The 23,667-nt window shown below is 36.7% G+C and overlaps 1 pseudogene; it reads right to left on the bottom strand.

Annotated features, from left to right (window-relative positions):
• The window catches only part of LOC120221120, a 137,647-nt pseudogene that overhangs the window by 49,220 nt on the left and 64,760 nt on the right, over positions 1 to 23,667 (bottom strand).

The raw sequence follows: 23,667 nt of genomic DNA, 5'->3' as shown, positions 1-23,667 counted from the left end.
TGACTACTCTTCAAGACCGTGAACACTCAGCCTCTGTGGACCTGTGATTGACAAACCTGACCACAGTACAGTTGCCCATACTTCTTAGGAAGACCCTCTTGTTTCAGGGGGCTAGAGAGATGGGGAAGTAGGAGATGGACAGACATGCTTCTATCTTTCCTTTCTAAAGGAGGTCTCATGGATGTGAACTGAAAGTTACCTGTTTCCCTTGTTTATTTTGCCAAGTCATTATTTTTCTCTCAACTATTTGAGGATTCTCCTGCTGTCACTGGCTCTCCCTGAAGTTCTCACCTTGTCATGCTGGGGGAAGAGCACCTGGTGATAACTAAATTGAAGCACTGAATGTTTTGACACCAGCCAAGGAACAAGCAGGTCATTTGGTCTATTTTTAATGTCATCCCCATTGGCATTTCCTTCTAGCTTTTCCTTGTGGCACCTCAAGATGCCCTTCTCTTGCTGCCTGCTCCCTGTTGTGATGAACGCTCATGATCACACAGGTCACATCTTATATCAAGAACAATTGACTCAGCATGCTGGGTCTTTGGTTCATTCCCCAGGTCTTGCTCTCCGCTGCTCTTCTATGCACATCAAGGTTTCAGAAACAGTCAACAGAAAGAAAACTTGTGGGGTTTAGTCCCCTGTGCAATACGTTTGCATTTCCTCTGGCATATATATATATATAGGTATATTTTCACTCTTTTAGAAAAAAACCTCTTCTCATGGATAGACTGAAGATTTTCTGGAAAACTTAAGAGCTTGGCAACAGGTAACAGGTTTCTTTTTTCCCTGAGTTATAACCATTATAATCACCCATTAAACCTAATGAAGGTTAGGTTATGGAGAGTGATACGCTGCTCTATTATACCTTTTCAATTGCCACTGTAGCTCAGGTTTGAGACAGAACAATTAAGAACTGTTTTAAGAACGCTTAGTGGTTCAGAGGTGTGTGACAAGTGAAGAAGAAATGAGAAAAAAAAAACATTCTAAGAAACTGACAGCACATCCAATCTATAGGGAAGATAAGAGGCTCAATTAGATTGTGGAAGCAAGTGCCTCTTTCGTTCAGTCATTTTTTTTTTATAGCTTATGGAGGAGTAGCTTTTTGGGATTTAGTTTATCAGAGTCTGTGAGAAATTGAGTCCAATTTGGAAGGTGCTCCCTCGGGATTGCAAGGAATCAGTGACCTGAAGGGCAATTCCTGAAATTGCCCTTGAAAGATTAGGGATGCCCTCCAGAGTCAGTAGAAGTTAAGAGGAGCTACCGAAGGGGACAGGGCTTTTTACTGCCCTGCAATTTCCCTGTAGTGCTACCCAGAGGTTGGCAAATTGGGTGCATTTGCTTTGTCACTTCCACACGTATGAGGCAATAGTAGTGTGACTTTTTTGTTGAGATACTCTTGACATACAACATTATATTAGCTTCAGGTGTACAACCTAATGATTCATTGTGAAATGATCACTGCAATAAGACTTGAATTGACATCTATCACCATTCATAGTTACAAATTTATTTTTCCTGTGGTAAGAACTTTTAAAACCTACTCTTAGCAGCTTTCAAATCTACAGTATAGTATTATTAACTACAGTTGCCATGCTGCAAATTACATCCCCTTGGATGTAACTTTGTAACTGGAAGTTTGTACCTTTGAACAACATCGCCCTTTTTGTCCCCAACCTACCCCTTGCCTCTGGCAACCATCAGTCTGTTCTCTGCACCTATTTTGTCCTTTGTTTCATACTCTGTGTATACATGAGATCATGTGGTATTTGTCTTTTCTACGTCACTTATTCCACGTAGTATAATAACCTCAACTATGTTGTTGCAGACAGCAGGATTTCCTTCTTTTTTTTGGCTGAATAATATTCCGTCCCTCGCTCTCCCTCCCTCCTTCTCTCTCTCCCTCCCTCCTTAATCCCTCCATCTCTCTTTGCCATTTCCCCTTCCTCCCTTCCTCCCCTCTTCTCACATTTTCTTTATTCATCCATGGACACTTGGGTTCTTTTCATGTCATGGCTATTGTAAACACTGTTACAATGGATATGGGAGTGCAGATACCTTTCTAAGTTAGTGTTTTAATTTCCTTTGAATCAATGCGTAGGAGTAGAAATGCGGGATTATGTGGTGGTTCTATTTTAGCGTGGCTTTTTAAAATGGTACAACCTCAAGCTACTTCAGTTTCTTCATAGACGATCTCCTAGTACTTTTGTTATGAGATAAACCAGGTTAAAGGCTCATTATCATTATTAGAAGATTGGTCCATTGGAAAATGTCTAGTGAGTATTGAAGAAAATAGTTTCCCTCTACCTGCATAATGGTACCAAATTACATATACACAAGGTTCAGGAGATTACCACAGGTTATTCCAATAAGGATAATATTTGGAGAAGGGAATTTTTTCTGATTTATACCTATACATAGTTCCATAAGAAGATTATTAATGTCTTGGAACTGTGGGTCATGGTTGTATCTTACCAGTCAGTGAACCTCCATGTGGCTTCTACAAATGAGTATTGAATTCATGAATAGAAAACAGTAACTGTTTTACTTAAACTTCTTTACTCATTTGGATAGCTTCAGATTTCAATGCCACTTATAATAAAATTTTTCCAATTTTATATTGTGGTAGATGCCGTCAGGAATGAAGAAATTAAGTAAATTCACCTCATGACTGTCATTTAAGTGTCAAATAAGCATCGCTAATTTGGAATGTCTTTATGTAAAATCCTATTTTAGGTCCTATGAAGGGTTCCTAAGAAAGCAAAAAGAAATGATTCCTACCTTCATGGGGCTTGCATTGGAGTTGGAGTGAGGGTGGGATCTTTCAGAATGCGTACACAGGAAATGCCACTAGGGATCTACAAAACTCTTAAGTGAATACACATAAGATCATGTCAAAAGGGATATAGCAGATCCCTAGTTAAAGGCAGAAGATGGGAAGGGAGTTGGTCAACATCTGTGGGGTTCTTTAGATCTGGAATTTATAGAAGAGAACCCTAGATTAACAGAGAAGTGAGATCCAAGCCATGATATACAAAGAAGTACGTATAAAGTAAGTATAGTATAAAGTAAGTAAGTATATAGTAAGTAAGTATAAATTAAGATAAATGCTGCATTTATGGGAAGCAGCAAAGATTGGGTTGGCCACAGCCGGTAAAGTAGATGTTCCTGTTGATCTTAGACAACAGCTGCATTCCTTAGTCCTTGGCTGTGGAAAGCTATCAGATTAGAATGGTGCCCAGTACTCCGTGTGGGAACAGGATGATAAAATGTTAGCACTAGACAGAGTGTAGAAGTCACCTGGGCCTTGTCTCTCATTTTGCAAATAGAGAAATTGAGGCCCAGAGAAAATAAGCGACTTATTCTTGTTAATGAACACCAACAAAACAAACAAACAAGAAACCTTGTAAATTGTAAAGCTGGGATCAGGACCCAAGTATCCGAGACTTTATGTGGAGCTCTTTCTACATTGTTATTATTCTATTTTTCAGCTGAAACTTGGGCTGTTGGTTGGCCAGTTCTTATGTTCTGTGAACCTATAAAACAGATTGAAACTGCATATAGCTTAGAGAAAGAAAGCCAAAGAAAAATTGCTTCTACCAAATTGCTCACAACAGATCCAATTTAGAAGTCTGCCAGAATATGGGCAGCTAATAGAGACACACTCATAGCTCAGTTGGACCTTCCCAGGTCAGTGAACTGAAAAGAACATGATGTCTGGGGTCAGGTGATTTGGTTTGAGATACTAACTAGGTTGCTTTGTATGAACCATTTGGTTATTCTAAAGTTTCTTACCAATAAAATAATTAGATAAACATAGAATCCCTGTGAAATAGTAATTCTAAAACACCATTGTATTTAGGCAGAGGTGGTTATTATTTTGAACTCCTAACATCCAATTGCTGTCACAAACTGTTTTTTTCAGTTCTTTCTTGGCCAGATCAGTGACCTGCATTAGTACTGGCACTAGTGCTTAACCATGTAGTGATATATTTTACTGGGGCTTTTTATTCTTGATTTTGCAAGTGAAGATGTACCTGCCCTGCCTTGTCTACAGAATTATTGCAAATTGGGAAGAGCAGAAAAAGAAGATGCTCAGAGATTGCTACTAGACACATATTAATTTTTAGCCACGTTACTACATTGCCTTATTTGTGCATGCCTGTATTTAACAACTATTGTGTGTTTATGTGTGTGTGTACACACACACACACATATATATACATGTACATATACATACACTCACACACACAGACACACACACACATACATACATACGTTAGGCACTTTGGGAGATACAAATACAAACTCTGCCCTCAATGTATTTATACTCAAAGTGAACAAATCTAGTTTCATAAATAATTGTATATGCCACAAGATCATTTGTTTAGTCTTTTGGAAGACCAGTGAAGGAGTATGTACTCCTGGTTGGAAGCTTCAGAATGCTTCATAGAGAAAATGGATATTTACAGGCTCCATACTGAGCATCATGGGGTATAGACTTGTGGAAATAAAGGACAGGATATTTTAAGGTGAAGGAACAGCAGGAGGAAAGATGTGAAGTCAGAAATGTTGAGAAACTCATGGGGGAACAATGGATTGGTTCTCCCAGGACAATAGTTGGTGAAAACTTTTGGAAAAGATCCAGAGAGTAAATATTACAATCTGTTTGGGTTACACTATCTCTGACACAGCTGCCCAACTCTGACATATAGCACAAAAGCAGTCATAGACCACCCACAATTGAATATGTGGCTATGTTCTGATGGTAAGACTTTATTTACACAGACAAGCAGTAGACTGGTTTTGGCCCACAGGCTGCAGTTGGCTGATCCCTGGACTCAGATATGGAGAAAGGGAACAGAAAGAGTAGGCTGGAAAGGGAAATTGAGTCAGAAAATCTAAAGCATTCTACTAACTACCCTAATTTCAACATCCTGTGGTTAATATTGTCTCTTCTTTCCTTTGTAGATTGTTTTACTCAAATTTTTAACTTGTTGCCCCTCTTAGTCATAAGAATTGCTGTTCCCAAGATGATGCAGTCAATACTTTTTAACCCATCCTTAATATAGGACATTATGTCAGGTAACATTTGAGAGGTAACTTGACCTAGAGGCTTTAATATAAATAATTAGTATGTGCTTCCTCCAAATATATTAGTGTCGAGGTAACCAACTGTCCCTGTTTGCTAAAAAATTAGGTGTCTTCTGGGACACAGGACTTTTGGTGCTAAAACCAGGACACTGATGGACAAACCAGGGGGGTTGGTTGGTCCCCCTGATTAGTAAACATTAGCATCTCAAGTGGGAAGAAAGTGCCCACATCAGTTGTACACTGGTTATATGCTCTTTGAGAGGAGGAGAATGGCTAATTTGGCAATTGTTTTACAGAAGTAAAAGCTGCAAAGAAAGCAGGTGAGCTGTGTAAATTGGTTTTGCATTCCAGAATAGTAGAATGCAGTGCGTGCCGAATGCATGCGTCAGTGACATCTCTTAGAATCCCCAGCGTGGTCCTGCCAGCCTTGGAAGATACTGAGGTTTAGCCTTGCATAGCATTTCAGCAAAGAGTTTTACACTGAAGTGGAATATATTGGCATTTAAATTAGGTAGAAATTGCCCATTTATTGATAAGATTAAATAATTTGATCAATATGTATCCAAAAAGTCTCTGGTTCTATATGGTTACTTATTTCTATGGGATGATGTAAAAAGTACATGTTTAGTATTAAGCTTCTAGAAAATTTTAGGAAACCTTTCTCATTGATTTAAGTTTATTTTGATCTAGATCTCTATATTGAATTCTTCTTAGTCATAGTTCCCTTTTCTTTTAGAGGAAATCCCTGTTGGGGTGCTAAAGCACATGAATAGGGGAAGATATTAACAATAATACATAGGTTTCTGATATCAGACTCTGAATGCTCTTTTTATGGCCCTTGTAATTCCAGTTTTAAGTGATGGAAACTGACCTAGTGTTTGATGCTCCTGACTGAGTTTTGGAGAGTGTATGACTGTGAGCACGTGTGTGCATACACATCCATATATATGAATTCAAGCCATGTTGTATACTATAAACTCCAGCACTTAGTATCTTATCCCTGATATGACAAGTGGAGTCACCCTTGTGCACACTGGAGATAGAGGAATTCTGGCTTTGATGCATTTCATTTAAATAATCTTTTCTTCCCATTTTCAGCCTGCTTCTTCTCTCAAGAGCAGAAGTTTCTATCTTGTACACCACCGTTTGGCCCCCCTGTCTGGGTACTTATCTCTTAAAGCACAGTACAGCGTTGCTCATGGTAACTTTATTCCTCCTGCATCCTCGTACTTGAGCCGCTTGTCTAAGGACCTAGTGAAAAAGGTTTTTCTAACTTGTGCTTTACCCAGGGAACCCATGTTTTTTTTCTGCTTATCCCCATTGCCTTATTCCTTCCATTCCTACTAAAATGAGTAAAGAATACTAGAGTAGTAAGGTAAGTGACTGTGATCTGGGACACTCATTTTAATTTTCATTTACACCTTTGTGTAAAAGCAGCTTCTATTTTATCAAACGTATGGTTAACTAAGAGTTGCATCTCTTACCATGCATGATATTATATGGTATATTAAATATAAACTGTGGCTGGGGCTCCTGGGTGGCTCAGTTGGTTAATTGTCTGACTCTGGCTCAGGTTATGACCTCACAGCTTGTGAGTTTGAGCCACGCATTGGGCTCTGTGCTGACAGCTCAGAGCCTGGAGCCTGTTTCAGATTCTGTGTGTGTGTGTCTCTCTCTCTCTGCCTCTCTCCTGTTCACTCTCTGTCTCTCTCTCAAAATTAAATAAACATTTCAAAAAATTAAAAAGAGTAAATAAGTATAAACTGTGGCTTTCATGGTTGACAATTACTTTATACTTCTGTTTGTTACAGGACTTAAATTTATCTCTTTACATGGATAATGTCATGTAGTCTTCATAACAACCCACATATTATGTACTATTACAATTCCCATATTATAGATGAAAACCTGAGATACAAGAAGTTTAAATATACCATCAAGGTCATATACCTTGAAAAGGCAGAGCCAGAATTTGAACTCAGACAGGTTATTCCATGCTTCTAACTCTCTATACTATGGAATCTCCCATTTTATTTATTTTTTAATTTTTTTTTAATTTTGGGAAAGAAAGAGACCAAGCACAAGTGGGGAAGGGGGAGAGAGAGAGAGAGAGAGAGAGAGAGAGAGAGAATCCAAAGCAGGCTCCAGGCTCTGAGCTATCAGCCTCACTGACTACAATCATGACCTGAGCTGAAATCAGACTCTTAACCAACTGAGCCACCCAGGTGCCCCTATTTTATTTTATTTTTTAATTTATATATTTAAATCAAGGGAGAGAGAGCGTGCATGTGCAACACAAGCAGGGGGAAGGGCAGAGAGAGATGGAGAGAGAGAGAATCCTAAGCAGGCTCCTTGCTGTCAGCACAGAGTCCCACACAGGGTTCGATTTAATGCCCATAAGATCACGACCAGAGCCAAAATCAGGAGTCAGAGGCTTAGCTGACTGAGTTACCCAGAGATATCTGTAGTCTCCCATTTTATTTATTTAGGGGTTTTTTTTGCTTTGTTTTTTTTAATGCTTATTTTTGCGAGAGAGAGAGAGAGAGAGAGAGAGTGCACACAGGGAAGGGGCAGAGAGAGAGGAAAACACAGAATCCAGAGCAGGTTTCATGCTCTGTGGTGTCAACACAGAGCCTGATACAGGGCTTGAACCCACAAACCATGAGATCTTGACCTGAGTTGAAGTCGGACACTTAACTGACTGAGCCATCTAGGTACCTCTGTAGTCTCCCATTTTTAAATGAAATTACTCAGGGCCTTGATCATTCAGATTCTTCAGAGCTCTAGAGTAATTGTCATGAACCTTACTTCTCATCATTCCATCTGCAGAAGAGATTACAATATAAGCATTGAATACAAGGTGTCATCCTGGGCTTACTATAAGGAAAAGAGTTACCTCAGTAACCCTAATGTGAGTTTTTAAAAGTGAATGGTAATCTACAAGTCTGTACTGATATAAAGTGATGATTGAATAAATAAGGAGAGAAAAAGTTACAAATATCCCTTTCTGAGGAATTATAAATAGTTTACATGAAATACTCCACTCTCTCAATGAGGTAGAACATAACTCTTTACACCTTAAGTGAGGACCACACATAGAAGCTTACTTCCAAAGAGTAAAGTAAGAAAGAGGAGGGAAATGGAATTTTACACTAGGGAGGAATGACAAATACTACCTCAGCCAGGTGATTGAGGTAGCAGTGATAAGTCACGTTAACAGGGTATGCCCTTCGTGTGATGAGAATGGCACTTTATTAAGTAGTCTTCCTCCCTCAAACCCGTAACTCCCTTCTATTGTGAGAAAAATATCATACAAACCCCAGTTAAGGAGTATTCTACAATATACCTCACCAGTACTCCTCAGAAACTGTCAAGGTTGGGGGCACCTGGGTGGCTCAGTTGGTTGAGCATCAGACTTCAGCCCAGGTCATGATCTTGTGGTTCCTGAGTTCAAGCCCCACATCAGGTTCTATACTGAAATGTCAGAGCCTGGAGCCCTTCAGATTCTGTGTTTCCCACTCTGTCTGCCCCACCTCCATTCATGCTGTCTCTCCATCTCTCTCAAATAAAAATAAACATAAAAAGATTTTTAAAAACTGTCAAGTTTGAAAAAAAAAGGAAAATCTGAGAAACTTCTCTTAGCCACAAAGAGCCTAAAAGAGACATGATAACCAAATATAATGTGGTTTCCTGGATGGATCCTGAAACGGAAAATGGATATTAAATAAAACCTAAAGAAATCTAAATCAAGGAGGGATTACACTTAATAATAATGTTTCAATATTGGCCCCTCAGTTGTGACACATGTACCATATTGATCCAAGATGTTAATAGTGGGGAGACTAGTTATGGGGTATATGGGGAAGACTGCATACTTACCTGACCAATGTTCTATAAATCTAAAATAATTCTAAGATTAAAAGCAATGTTTATTTTTTAAAGAAATAAGTGATAAAGATAACATAGGATGGGCAGTGTATAGGTAGAAAGTAGGAGCAAATACTCATGTGTCAGTGGATAAAATCTTCCTGCTTTGAGAAATCAAAACCAGTCCTGCTGTGAACAGCATAAAGCAAGGTCAAAGAAAAGAATGTTGTGAAATTATCCAACAAGGAGAGAATGTGGTCAGTGGCAAAAGTATAGAACTGCGTGCCAATGATGGAGGTCACAATAGAGCGGGCATAATGGGGACTTGGCAGACATGTTCTCATAATTGAAATGTCAGCTCTGTTGGGTACAACCTATGTAGGAGAGCTCAGAACAGAAAAAAAGGTGGCAAGGTGGCATAATACTTCTGAAATATTAATAGTGGCAAGGAACTTCAACTTGTCAATGATATGGATGGTAATGCATTTAGGAGAAGATATAGAAAGTGCAGAAGAAAGAAAATCTCAGTGAAGCTGTATCATACATTGTAATATCGATGTGGTTATCTTTGAAGAATACTTAAATTTTAGGTCATAAAGTTGTGCTACCGAAAATGTAAGATTTAACAGATCAAAAATTCTTCCTTTGATAAGACAATGATCTAGTTCAAGAAAGGGGAAGATGTTCAAACTCAAATTTTAGTAGTAAAGCTACTAATTTTTACAGGCAGTCTTTGAATAATGAATGAGCTACTCATATTCATAAAGTGCTAAATTAGAATAATTTCTGAAAGGTCACACAGTTTTCCTTTCCATTACCAATACTCACTCCCTCCTCACCTCTACCATACATTTTGCAGCATGAATTAATATTCCTAATAGAAGAGCTATTGAAAGAGGTATAGCAGCCTGTTTTCGTGGCCTATCCATTATCCCGGTGGGTGGCATATTCTATTCCAAATGCTTAGACTGCAGATAAAATTTATATCTCCCTCTTACTGCACTAGGATATGTATCTTGGAGTGTGAGGAACTTTGGTTTTGGTATGAGAAGTATTGATATATGTCAGAGAAACAGAGGATGGAAATAACAATTCCAGGGGCTTTTAAATATCAAATCTCAGAGCCTTAAAAAAAATAATTCATTGAAACAAAGAAGACCAAGTGAGAAACCAGCACATATAGATGTAGAGGTTATAAAAGAGTAGCGGGTTGATAGGTAGGTGAATGAAATTAGGTAGGTCTATGTGCTGAAGGCCAAGCACAAATAGACTCTACCTTCAACATTAGGAGACTGGAGACCCACAAGAATTAGGAGAACAAAGCAAAATGTCCAAAGAATCATTCAAAGTCACTCAAAGGGCCTGAGTCTAAGACAAGGACTAAATATAACCTGACATTTCTTATATGATTCTTGCTACCATTTAAAATCACTTTTGAGATATAGGTATCCCAGGACCTGAGGTAAAGATAGAAGTAGATGGCTAGCTGGGAAACAATACAGAATAATTTTAATATGAGAACAATGTGGTAATAAAAACAAAGTTTTTTTTTTTTTTTAAATCATAGTTAAGCGCTTTTTAAGGAAATAACGGAGAAGTGTCTGCTTATCAAATCACAAGTCACTGTTCATTTTTTTAAATATTTCAGAAAAGAAAAACATTTAGGAAACTGTATAGGTGTTTATCCCCTTGCTTGCATTTTTCTAAATATTACTTATACAAGAAATAATCAAAGTAGTTAATTAACCGACTTAAAGCCAAAAAACTCATCCTCATTTATTTCAGTAACTAAAATAATTCTTTGACCTTAAATATCAGAGAAACATTTTAAATCTACATGTGTAGATGTAGACTATATGTAAAGAAATATGAAATGGACTAGACAAAAACAAAAAAACCCCCAAAACCAAACACACACATACAAAACAAAATCCAAAACAAAAATCATAAACAAACAAAAACACCTAAGCAAAAATGTATTTATGCTTCTTAAACTTTTAACCAGTGGTATAATTCTATAAGAAAGATTGTGTATATACCAACAAAAAAATTAAGACATAATGTTTATTTGCATTTAGGAGTGTAAGTGGAAAATTATACGTAGTTCTACTAAAACATTATTAGTTTTAAAGCTTCAAAAAATATCCTTTTGAAATCAACATTAAGGAAGATTCTGGCATACTTAGTTCATTCCAAAAGGGTGGGAAAAATGGATAGTGTGCAGCTAAATGACCCAAATTTGGGTGGAGATTTTGAAAAGTTCTCATGTTACTCCTCGTTAGAGCAAGAACAGAATCAAGGACCTGCCTACAACTGATGGTGTAATCCTGAAAGATGGCAGAGAGAAGGAAGAGCATCTCCAAGCCTGTTCTAGTTCTGTCTCTTCTCCCTGGACCAAAAGGTCTTTGACTTAACTGCTATAAAATGAATGTATGACACATATACACAGAGCAGAGACTGCTGTAACATGGAGGCAAAGAGTGTAAGTTGTGAAGCTGCCCTGAATGAGTTCAAGTCAGCCTGGCCAGGTGATACAAAAAGAATGGCCCATGAGATCAATGAACAACAGTCAAACATGAATTACTGTTCAGTAAACATTTATTATGCACCTCCAAGAGTCAGGCACTGTGCTAATTTCTGAGAATACAAAGATGAATGAGTGAGGGACTCCGCCTTCACCGAGTGAGTGCACACTCTGGGAAGAAAGCCAGAAATAGTAAACAATAATGACAGTGTGAGGAGGGCAATTATACAAGCTCAGAGGGGGTCTAGAGAAGGGTAATGAAGGATTAGCAGAAAGGACGCTGTTTGCACTGGCTAAAGATGAATAGGAGGTTTCCATATGGACCAGATGAGAAAGCCATTTCAAAGAAAAAAATATATATGCAGAAGCCATGTAACAACATAACAACAATACATACCAAAGACATAACAATATATTTTATGCAGTGCCACCTCACATCATATAATACCATCTATCGGAGCAATAAAGAATGTGAGAGTTAGAGAAAAGAATTCTAGATTCAATTTCCTATTCACACTTACAGGCTCTTCATTTGATAAAGTTATTTTCTGAATCTCAGGTTTCTTATAAGATGGGGTAATATGAAAGGCTAGGTCAAAGACTTATGCTAAGTGAGATATAAGCTCAATAAATGTTGTTATATTTAAGGTGTTATTATCAGAATTAATTAGGTATTGTTAGATCACAAAGTAGAAATGGCCTCATATGAAAAGAAAGATGACAGAAATAAACAAGAAGAAAGGATTAATGAGGCATTGCCCATTTTGACAAGACAAGTTTTAGTGACCTGATACAGGTTTTCTACCTATCCTTATTAACATTTTAATCAACGTGGGTGAATGCTCATGACATTTGTAGATGACATGAAGCCAGAGGGGCTGTGATCACTTTGGATTATGTTTTCCAGCTTCCAAATGATATTGATTAACTCATAGAAACAATTGTTTCAACCTGAGAAGATGAAATTTCAAATTTGACATGAATAATATCAAGTTCTAACCTTGAGTTTATGAAGGATCAGTGACAGAATGGGGTAAGATCTATAGTATCAGAATCATATGTGGAAAATAAATGATTAGGATTTTAGTAGATATCAAAGTTAATTTTGGTCAACAGTAAGAGAGTTAATGGGATTTTGATTTCATAAATGAAGGTGAAATAGACCTAGAATGATAAAGGCGATGATCCCATTATTCTGTTTTGGCCAGAGCACATTTCCAATGCCAAACAGTAAGAGAAACTTAAGAGAAAAATTAAGGAAATTCACAGGATTACTATCAGAATAGTAGAGGAACTTAGTCCTTTCATTAATGAAATGTAGATAAAGTCTGAAGAGGAGGAGACTAGAGCAACATAATTCCTACCCTTAGACACATGAAGGACTGGTCTTAAAGAAAAGGAATTAAATGAATTTGGGTAGAATCTGAGGACAGACTGAGGATGAATGAATGAATGAATGAATGATAAAAGACAGATTAGTGCTGGCATAATTAAGTCATCAAATGAGTTTAAAAGATAGAAGATGGGGGGGTCATGCCTGAGTGGCTCAGTTGGTTAAGCATCTGACTTCAGCTCAGCTCATGATCTCACCGTTCTTGAGTTCCAGCACCACGCTGGGCTTTGTGCTGACATCTCAGAGCCTGGTGCCTGTTTCGGATTCTGTGTCTCCCTCTCTCTCTCTGCCCCTCCCCTGCTCATGCTCTGTCTCTCAGAAATAAATAAACATTAAAAAGAAAAAAAGATAGAAGGTGGGAAGTGATGTAGTCCCTAACAATAAAGGCTTCCAAGCATAGTCTCATTGTACCCAGTGAAGACTCTACAGAAAAAAAGTATTATCAGGAGTGAGTTGGGCTAGATGCCTTTAAAGTTTCTTTGAACTCTAGAAATCTCAGCCTCTGTGATAATTAATAAGATTTTATAAAGAAAAATGGCAAGCCATAAGAGCAAAGTAACCATTTTGGATGGGTACTAAGAGTTAGTCCAAGAAAGTTCGGACTAAACCTGAAGGAAGACTAAGCACATCCAGAGTAAAAATCTTCTAAGGTCTTATGCTGCAGGAAATTCCAAGCAAAGTTTGAGGTCTAAATTCAATTTACCATTTAGTAATGACCTGGAAAATTAATAGCATGTACACTGAAGTCAGTAGATGTTTCCTTATTTAGTGAATACAGAATTATAGGCAGAAAATGATGAACATTTATTTTTCCTTGGGGATGTCAGTGGAGCCCTATATGCTGAAAGAATGATCTAAATGATTTATTTACTTCTCATTTGCACAGCCTATATTTCTATAGTAACAAAAATGATGCAATGAAGAATGGAAGCATGATATTTTGATACCAACTATTAGTGATGCACATAGGAAGTAGAAGTACTCAGGGTTGCTTTTCAGTAGAGATTTTGGTTTGGTAATTTGACTCTAAGGAGACTTCAATTTAAAAAAATGTTATCATTTAATTATATCAAACTAAAGGGTAGCATCTCATTTTGATTCAGTTAACCTTAATGGGAAAGAACAAGTCATTACTTAAAGAGTATCTTATAGCCTGTGTTATTTCTAGTATTTTTAGAAATCATTTATTCCTCTTCAAATTGATGTGGTGTAATTATTCATTAATAATTCTTCTTGATGACTCTGGAGTCATCCCATTACCCACAGTCATTATGCATCATTTTGTGAATGTTTGCTATGATATTGAGATATCTATAGCTCATTGAGTCATTACATCCATCGGTGTATATCCTTTTAGTGAAGAATATCTAATTTATTCTGAATCAAATTTCATTGAAATATTTTCCAGGAACTTTAAAAGCGGCTTCTAAGTCCAGGGAAAAGAATACAGATATAATCCGTGGATAACAACTCCTAAACATCTGTCATAGAAATCTTGACCTTGGCTGAAGAATTCCACCCTCATTTCTGGGCTAGGGACCCAGAGATTTGTTAATATCCTCCTGGGTTCAAAATTGTATCAGTAAGCAACATTCCATAGAATCATTGTCATAACTATTTTTCCACTTAGTTTAAGTTTGTACCTAAATGAACGCCATTATGGATAGGCTCAATAACCTTGAATGAGAAGACCTAGAAACCTAAGAGAATACAATTTCCTTTGGATAACGGTTTTCTGGATTTTTAAACAGCCACAATTAATTTGTTAAATTAGAAAGACTGGCACTTCATCATTGGGTAAAATGTTTAGCACAGTTAGGATAATATTTGTTTTAAATTAGGAATCAGCTCAGATTTTAAAATTCATGTTTTTTTGTTGGTTGGTTGGTTGGTGTTTTTGTTTGTTTTTGCTTGACTGTCTTTTCTCCAGAGGTTAAGTCAATCTAATACTGAAGTAAGCACTTCCTAAACATTTACAATTGTCCCCATGTCTTAGAATATACCAGATATTAACTTACTTCAAGCAAGTCCAATGCACAAAGGAAGTTTATAAAACGGGTACATTAATGTATGATTATTCACATCAGTAAGGTTCTTTAGTTATTGAAGGATGGAGCTTAGAGTTCTTTAAATCTGAGCTCCCATTAAGCATTTAAAATAGCATCTAGATAATCCAAACCATCAAGGATAAATTTATTGTGTAAAGTAATATATCCTTCCATTACCTTATTTGTGATTGACACAAGTCTGGCAGGAAGCTGAGAGTGTGAAAAGCAGGCATTTCTGATTCTCAAAGCTGTTTTATGATACTATATCTGCTTCCATAAGAATATTTGTAACTAGTTATTTTGAAATAATTGTAACAATATTGCTATAGTATTTTAGAATTAGAAATTATACAACTTAGTTTCACCAGTTACATAGGAAATTCCAGACATGGGAATTTTTAAAATAAAAAGGATACATTAATTCAAAAAATTTACGGAGTGTACATTTATGAAGTGCAAAATTTATGATATGAATTGCACATCATTTGGCAGTATTAAAACAACAATTAAATTTTTTAAAGCTACAGTAGAATGTAAATATTTGTAGTGGTTATCATTAGGCGATATTACTGTTTTAAATCCTGCACTGTGTGTTGAAGTGTCCACAAAAATGATTATGTAATACTTACTTTAAGCAGAAGACAACAGAAAAAATAATAAATCGTTTAAAATTCTTGAAAAATACCCCTCATTTCTACACTTAAAGACAGTCATTATTATTAATATCATCATCATTATTTTACTTTCTGGTAAATTCAACCGCAAATATTCTTATGCATTCAGTTTTTGCTTTTTTTTTTTTTTTTTTTTACAAATAGTTTATTGTCAAATTGGTTTCCAGTTTTTGCTTTTTAAATAAAAATATGAGGAGCACCTGGATGGTTCAGTTAGTTAAGGCTCTGCTAGGCATGGAGACTGCTTGGGATTCTGTTTCTCTCTTTCTCTCCCTCTCCTACTCATCCTCTGGCTCTTTCCTTCTCTTTCAAAAAAAATAAAAAACTTAAAAAATAAAAATGTGACTATATTACATATAATTTTATGTTCTAATTTAAAAAAAGCTTAACTAATGAGCCTATTATACCATATGATTATAAGCTTTTTTCTTGGTTATTTATTTTGAGAGAGAGAGAGGAGAAAGATTGTGCTCAAGTTGAGGAGGGGCAGAGCCTGATGCAGGGCTTGAAATCACAAACCGTGGGGAGCCTGGGTGGCTTAGTTGGTTAAGGCTCCAACTTCGGCTCAGGTCATGATCTCATAGTTCGTGGGTTCAAGCCCTGCGTCAGTTTCTGTGCTGACAGCTCGTAGCCTGGAGCCTCCTTCAGATTCTGTGCCTCCCTCTCTCTGCCCCTCCCACACTCGAGCTCTCTCTCTCTCTCTGTCTCAAAAATAAATAAACTACACAAAAATTAAAAAAAAAAAAAAAAATCACAAACCCTGAGATCATGGCCTGATGGGAAGAAATCAAGAGTCAGGTACTTAACTGACTGAGCCACCCAGATGTCCCTATTATAAGCATTTTCATGACTATCACTTTAAAGGTTATACATAACATTTTGTTTAAATATTATTGGAAATTTAATGTTATTGGAAAAATTATTATTTGGAAAAAAATGGATTTTTCCTAGTACAAATAGTGTTATGTATAGGATAGCTTTCCAGAAGCAGAAATGTTGGGCCAAAGGCCGTTGAGCACCTTGACCTTTACTTTACACATATTGGTTAGCTGATTTGAAATGTTTTCCCTACTTTATAGTGGTATGTGAATATTTCATGAAATTAACACCATTTTTTATGTGTATGTTTCACACACACATATATATAAAATGTACTTTAAACACAGACTTTTTTCTGAGTTATGGGTGAAAGATTAAGTAGTATTTCTATAATTGTGAGTGAGATGAACATTTTCCACTCTACATTTCATATTTGCAAAATATTATTTTTTTTTTGCCCATTTTTTATTGTGATTTTATATAAAACTCCTAGGAACTTGGTAAAATCTGTAGAAATGGGTTCTTCACGCCTGTTTGGTAGAGTGTCTTCTATTATCCAAGGAACGTGTCCAGTCAGTGAAAGTGAGGAAGAGAATCCAGGCCTCCTGACTCCTGGTTTAATCATATATGTCAGAATTTTAAATGAAAAATGAAAAGTAGTGTATCCGCAGCTTCTGGTTAACTTCTGAGATGGAAAAGACATTTTCTAGTGATGAATATGCTTATTATGTTCTCATAAATTAATCGATGTAGACAATAGTTAGAAATACAGGATCATGGGGCGTCTAGGTGGCTCAGTTGGTTAAGCATCTTGACTTCAGCTCAGGTCGTGATCTCACAGATAGTGAGTATGAGCCCCGCGTTGGGCTCTGTGCTGACAGCTCAGAGACTGGAGCCTGCTTCAGATTCTGTGTCTCCCTCTCTCTCTCTGCCCTTTCCCCACTCATTCTCTCTCTCTCTCTCTCTCTCAAAAATAAACAAACATTAAAAGAAATTAAAAAAGAAAAAAGAAATACAAGATCTTAAAACTGGAAGGAACTCAAGCTAATGCAATCTCCCATTTGATAGAAGAAACTGAGGATGACAGAGCTAATGTGATTTGCTCAACATCAGGTTATGAATAAATGCAGAAACAGGAATCACAGCTTCCTGACTGCTGACCTTCCCGCTGCCCCAAATAAGGTGCTGCTTTTTATTAACATATGAACCCATATGTTAATTTACTTCCTTACTAAGAAAGATTGTTTAAAAAAACCATTCTATCTCTATCAATTTATTGGAGACAGAAGGATTCATTTAAAACAGGTATTCTCTCTCTCCTTTTCATGCCATAAAAGATTTAGACAGCCATAAAGCCTGCCACACAGTAGTGACAAAATACACAAAAGAATCAAAATCAAATTAAGTGATCAAATATGAAAACCAAAATGCTGCAATAAAAATAATGTAAATCATCCAAAGCAAACAGAAGTATAATACAAATACCTATTTCTGTCTGATCCTCTAACTCACTCTTATTTAGGTTACAAATAACTTATTCTTAGAAAAAGAGAGAGCCCCACATTTGATTTATTTCCCCATCCAAGTAAATTTCAGAAGACTGCTAAAGCTTTTCACATAAATCTCAAATATCTTCCCATATTGTGGAGGAGAGAAAGAGAGAAAAGAGCTTACTATTTATGAAGGTGATCAGATGGGTGTAGGAGGAGTTAGCTTTTAACTTTTTCATTTATTATTTTCTAGGAGTTAATATTTTAGAAAAAGCAAATTATAAACAATCTTTAAAGAATTATGAAGAAATGGCTTGAGGACTTCATTTATTTAAAAATATATTTTTGTGTATAGTCGACACATCGTTTAACTTTAGTTTCAAGTGTACTACATAATGCTTGCACTTCTCTATATGTTATGCTGTGCTCACCGCAAGCATAGCCACCATCTGTCACCATATAATGCGATTACAGTATCATTGGCTATATTTCCTATGCTGTACCTTTTATTCTCATGACTTACTCATTCAATAACTGGAAGCCTTTCTCTCCCACTTCCCTTCACCTATGTTGTTGTTCCTTTTCTCTCTGTACCTCGCCCCCCCACCACAGTAAGCATTATTTTGTTGTCTGTATTTACAGTCTGATTCTGCTTTTTGCTTACTCATTCACTTGTTTCATTTCTCATTTTTGGGGGAGGGTTCTGTTTTTTTTGTTTTTTGTTTTTGGATTTTACACATGAGTGAAATCATATGGTATTCGTCTTTCTCAGTCTGACTTATTTTACTTGGCATAATACCCTATAGATCCACCCATGTTGTAGCAAATGGCAGGATCTCAGAGGATTTTCTGTATTTTAAATTTATAGTTCATTATTGCAGTGTACTTCCCTCTCTTTTTTATTAGCAGGGACAGTTAAAAAATGAAATTTGAACATGGTAGTTATTTACTGGATTAAACCAAGATCAGCAAGCATTTTCCATAAAGGGCCAGATAGTTACATAGTAAATATTTCTGGGTTGGCAGGACTTGTGGTCAGTGTTGCAACTACCTGACTCCGCCTCTATCCCAAGAAAGCAGCCACTGAAATAACTCACTGAATGAGTCTGAATATAAACAATATATTTTTATTTATGGACACTGACATTTGAATTTCATATCATTTTATGTGGCATCAAATTTTGTTCTTTTGATTTTTTAATGATTAAAATACATTAAAAAATAAAATTCTGAGCTCCCTGATATGAAAGGAGGCAGCCAGTCAGATTTGCCCTGGGGCTAGAGTTTGCTGACCCCTGGTAAAACATTATCTTCATTACGTGGCTTTTGTTAGCCACTGCTCGATCGCTTTAATAGACAAGTGAGCGTGTTTATAAACTAGCTACCCTTTCACAAACTGTCTCACCTGCATCCTTCTGTGGAACAGAAAAGAAAGAAAGAAAGGAAGGAGGGAGGGTGAGGGGGAGAGGAAGGGAGAGGGAAAAGGGGAGAGAAAGGAAGAAAGCAAACAAGCAAGAACATATACACCTCTAAATACTCTGACTTTGATCTTTCTTGAATAGTTATAGTTTATGGACCCATATACCTGTGCGTGATTTTTTTAATGTGTAATTCTTTTAAAGATAAACTATTATATTGTTTCAATCTTTGTTAAAATTTCATTTCTTCCCTGGAGATGTTTGTGTATGTTATTTTGTTTGGATATTAAAATTACAGTACAGTGTGTGCAATATGATAATTTGTTGTGACCTAAAATATTTGCTTCTTGGGGTGCCTGGGTGGCTTTGTTGGTTGAGCGTCCAACTCTTGATTTCAGCTCAAGTCATGATCCCAAGGTGGTGGGATCCAGCCAGGCAGTCTTACTCTGTGCTCAGTGTGGAGCCTGCTTAAGATTCTCCCTCCCCCCTCTCTCTTTCTCCCTCCTTCTCCTTCTCCCTTATCCCTTCTCTCTCTCTCTCCCTCCCCCCTGCTCATGCATGCTCTCTCTCTACAAATAAAAAAATAATGGGGCACCTGGGTGGCTTAGTCGGTTGAGCGTCCGACTTTCGCTTAGGTCATGATCTCGCGGTTGGTGGGTTCAGGCCCCGCGTCGGGCTCTGTGCTGACTGCCAGCTCAGAGCCTGGAGCCTGCTTCAGTCTGTGACTCCCTCTCTCTCTGGCCCTCCCCTGCTCACGCTGTCTCTCTCCTAGAAATAAATAAAACATTAAAAAAAAAAAAAATAAGGGTGCCTGGGTGGCTCAGACAGTTAAGCATCCAACATCAGCTCAGGTCATGATGTCACAGTCCATGAGTTTGAGCCATGCATCAGGGTTTGTGCTGACGGCTCAGAGCCTGGAGCCTGCTTCAGTGCTGTCTCCCTGTCTCTCTGCCCCTCCCCCACTCATATGCTGTCTCTCCCTCTCTGTCTCTCAAAACTGAATAAAAGTTAAAATTTAAAAAAATAAAATATTTTCTTCTTTCTAAAAATACACTAATATCAGCATTTTAAAAAATTCAAGTCTCTTAAGAGGAAGAATGATTCAGATATTGTATTTTATTTAATAAATACCTGTACCACTTTTTCTGTATGATTTCATCTCTGCATGATTCTAAACAACTAGATATTTGGAAATATATAGAAGTTTGAACATTTCACTTCGGAATCCAGATATTTGGTGTTATGCTAACATATATATATATGTGAAAAGAATATACTGAGCCATTTATTGAAAGTTCTTATGAATTCCTTAAGTATCCATTAAAATGGTGATTTATAAACTTATAAATAGCTCTAAATTTATTTAGGCCTATTTGTAGGAATGAACACCTCAAATTTTTTTAAATAAAATATTCATATTTTTAGAAAAAATATGTTCAGTGTTGGAATTGATCACTGCAGTTTTCTTACTTGTACTTAGTTTATATATGTTTTACCGATTGTGAGTGTGCCTTAAAATGCCAATATAGAAACACTGGGTGCATGGAACTTTAGTTTTTGAGCCAATAGCCGCTATAAGCATTGCAGTACAGTTATCTACTCCAGCAGTCAATCCAGGGATTTCTGTTCAAAAAAGGAACCTCATCCTTAGAGCTCTGTTGGAATCTTAGGGAGATATTTGCCATGTAGTAGGTTTTACATTAAATGAGAGAATGTGTGTGACTAGTACTTTTTAAGTTAAAAAGCGCTGTGCAAACATTAGCAGGTTATCTGTTTAACTTCCCTTGAGCCACTCAATTTATTTTTCTCCATCTTGTTTCAGAAGCTATTTCTAAGTCAGATAAGTGTTATCCACCCCTGGCTTCCATTCAGTAGGCTATGGATACATTCTGTTTTTATTTTTTTTTGCAACTGTTAATTAAGAATAATTTATTAAATGAGTGCTATTATCTATCTAGCCCTCCATTAAAACACCATGCACAAGACAGGCGTTATAGAGAGTAAGATTTCACAGGAGGGATGCTGCATGTGGCAGAATCAGATTCACGGGCAAGTTATAATTTCACCCTGGACCTAAAGGAAGGAAGGGGGTTAGGAAAGTGTCATCTGAATAGGAAAAAGTAATAATAATTAACAATTTGGCACGTTCTACTGAAATGGTCTCTGGCTGAGGCTTCAGACATGAATTTTACATGGAGATAAACATGCATTGTTATCAGAGTCTAAGCCAGCTTTGCTAACAACTAACTGTAGAGAAATCATTTCCCAGGCGCCAGGTTTCTTACTCTATATATTAGAGGGATTAGATCAGATATTGAAATGGCCATTGTACTTTGTTTAGCCACATAACCTTTTATTTAAATGAATAGAAAGCAGCAAATAAAAATGACCTTTTCAAGTTTCAAAGTACTGAAAAATGGCTAGGCAATCTTTTTGTTAACTTTTGGTTTCTTTGTTACCTTCCTGTCAACAATTTTTAATTTTGCCTCTGTAAACACTGAAGGTTGGTTCCATGGCATGATTTATATATCGGCATGATTAAGAGAGAGTGAAGACATACATATTGCCAAGTGTAAGCAAAGATGATGTGAAAAATATCTCTATCTAGATATTTTAAAGAACAAAAAAAGGTGTGAGAGGTTTGCTCACCTTCTTGGAAGAAAAGTAGGTAAATGGAATTCTTAAGTCAGCATCTGCCATATGAATCCATTAGAGATTCACATTAAACCTCAGGACAGAATTCTGACATTTGTTGACCAGCTCAAACAACAGTTTGTAAAAATGACACTCCGTGTCTTCTTGTTTAAGATGTAGCAATGTTCATCACATCTTCAACAATTGAAAAACATCTGTACATGATGGGGAAAAGGAAAGAAGGCAAAGTGCAAACGAAGTCAGGTGTCGGTTATCCAAAACTGAGTCTATTTGGATAATCAAAGCTACATATAAATATAGGTTTTTAATGTCAACTGCTGATTTACAATAAATATTAATTTCACTTTAATTACAGCCATCAGTACTGTCAGCTTATTCAATTGTTCCTCCTTACGTGAATGTAGATTCAGGAGAAATCAAATTTCAACTCTTCATGTTGCCAGAATTCATAAGTAGGAAAACATGTGCCCTGTCTTTAAAAATTAATTGACACTGGAGACACTTTGCCAAGTTCCTGCTCAAGCATTTCATTCAAATCTGAAGGAGGGGTGTGTTTAAATAGGAATATAATCCTGGTGGTATCTTATATCAGCAATAGTATGTGTAAAACATTCTTTCTTAAGTATGCATAAGTGAGTAAGGATGGGAAAGCTGACCTTGTGACATAAAGTTTTGGAATCTTTGGGAACACTGAATTTAGTGTCAGTTATTCTCTGATGAATATACCTCAGACATGGTAACTATACCTCTCTGCATGTGGATCTAATTAAAAGGGCCACTTGTCATTACATAGGGCACAGACAGGCTTTCTAGGTTGCTTTAAAAATTACTGAGTTGGATTTTTCTCTATATATACTCTGAATATATTCAACTGTATCTTTAAAATTGTCCTCTCCAGGGACACCTGTCTGGCTCAGTCAGAGGACTGTGTGACTCTTGATCTTGGGGTCATGAATTTGAGCCCCATGTTAGGTCTTTGGAAATTACTTTAAAAAAAAACAAAAAAAACCCCAAACTTAAAAAAAATTAGTCCCCTCCAAAAATTGCATTAACACTTCCTGTTTCCTGGTGTTTCTTTTAGTAGGTTCCATTTAGCACATTGGGATCTGCTGCCAATCATGTGGCCAAAGGCTAGAATGCCATTCAGCAAGGTTCTGTGCCAAAATACCAGAGATGCAATGGACTTGCATCAGCAAAGCTTTGCGAACTCATGTAGGAGATCAATGGTCTTATGCAACTTATTCCTAATAACAATTATTTAAAAATGCAGAGTCAAGGTTCTGATCCATTTCAGATCATTGCACACTTCTATGTGTCTTGTGACCTGAGTGAAATCAAAGCTGCTTGACAATAGTATGGGTTCCATACCATTTACAAGTTTTCTTATTGGATTTTTTTTTTGTTTTTCCTAAAGAATTCACATTTGGAGAGTACTTCAAAAAACAATCACAAGAAATAGAGATGTTTATAGGAGAATGAGTGCTTCACTTTATACATTTCCATGATATTGTTTACTTCATAGTCATTGCTGTAAGCACTTCCTATGGAGTTGAAATGATTGAAATAAATTACTGGGCTGAGAATTCTTCATACTCTTTTCAGTTCATTGAATGTATGCTCTGCTTTTTGAGATTCAAAATCCCTAAGTATTCATTTATTCATCATCTGTTTTTCCTTGCGTTTTTAAC

Source organism: Hyaena hyaena, unplaced genomic scaffold (genome assembly GCF_003009895.1).
Source record: "Hyaena hyaena isolate Hyena2069 unplaced genomic scaffold, ASM300989v1 scaffold_751, whole genome shotgun sequence".
NCBI classification, from domain to species: domain Eukaryota; kingdom Metazoa; phylum Chordata; class Mammalia; order Carnivora; family Hyaenidae; genus Hyaena; species Hyaena hyaena.
The sequence above is the reverse complement of the archived record's forward strand: the minus strand, read 5'-3'. Positions and strand labels throughout refer to the sequence as shown.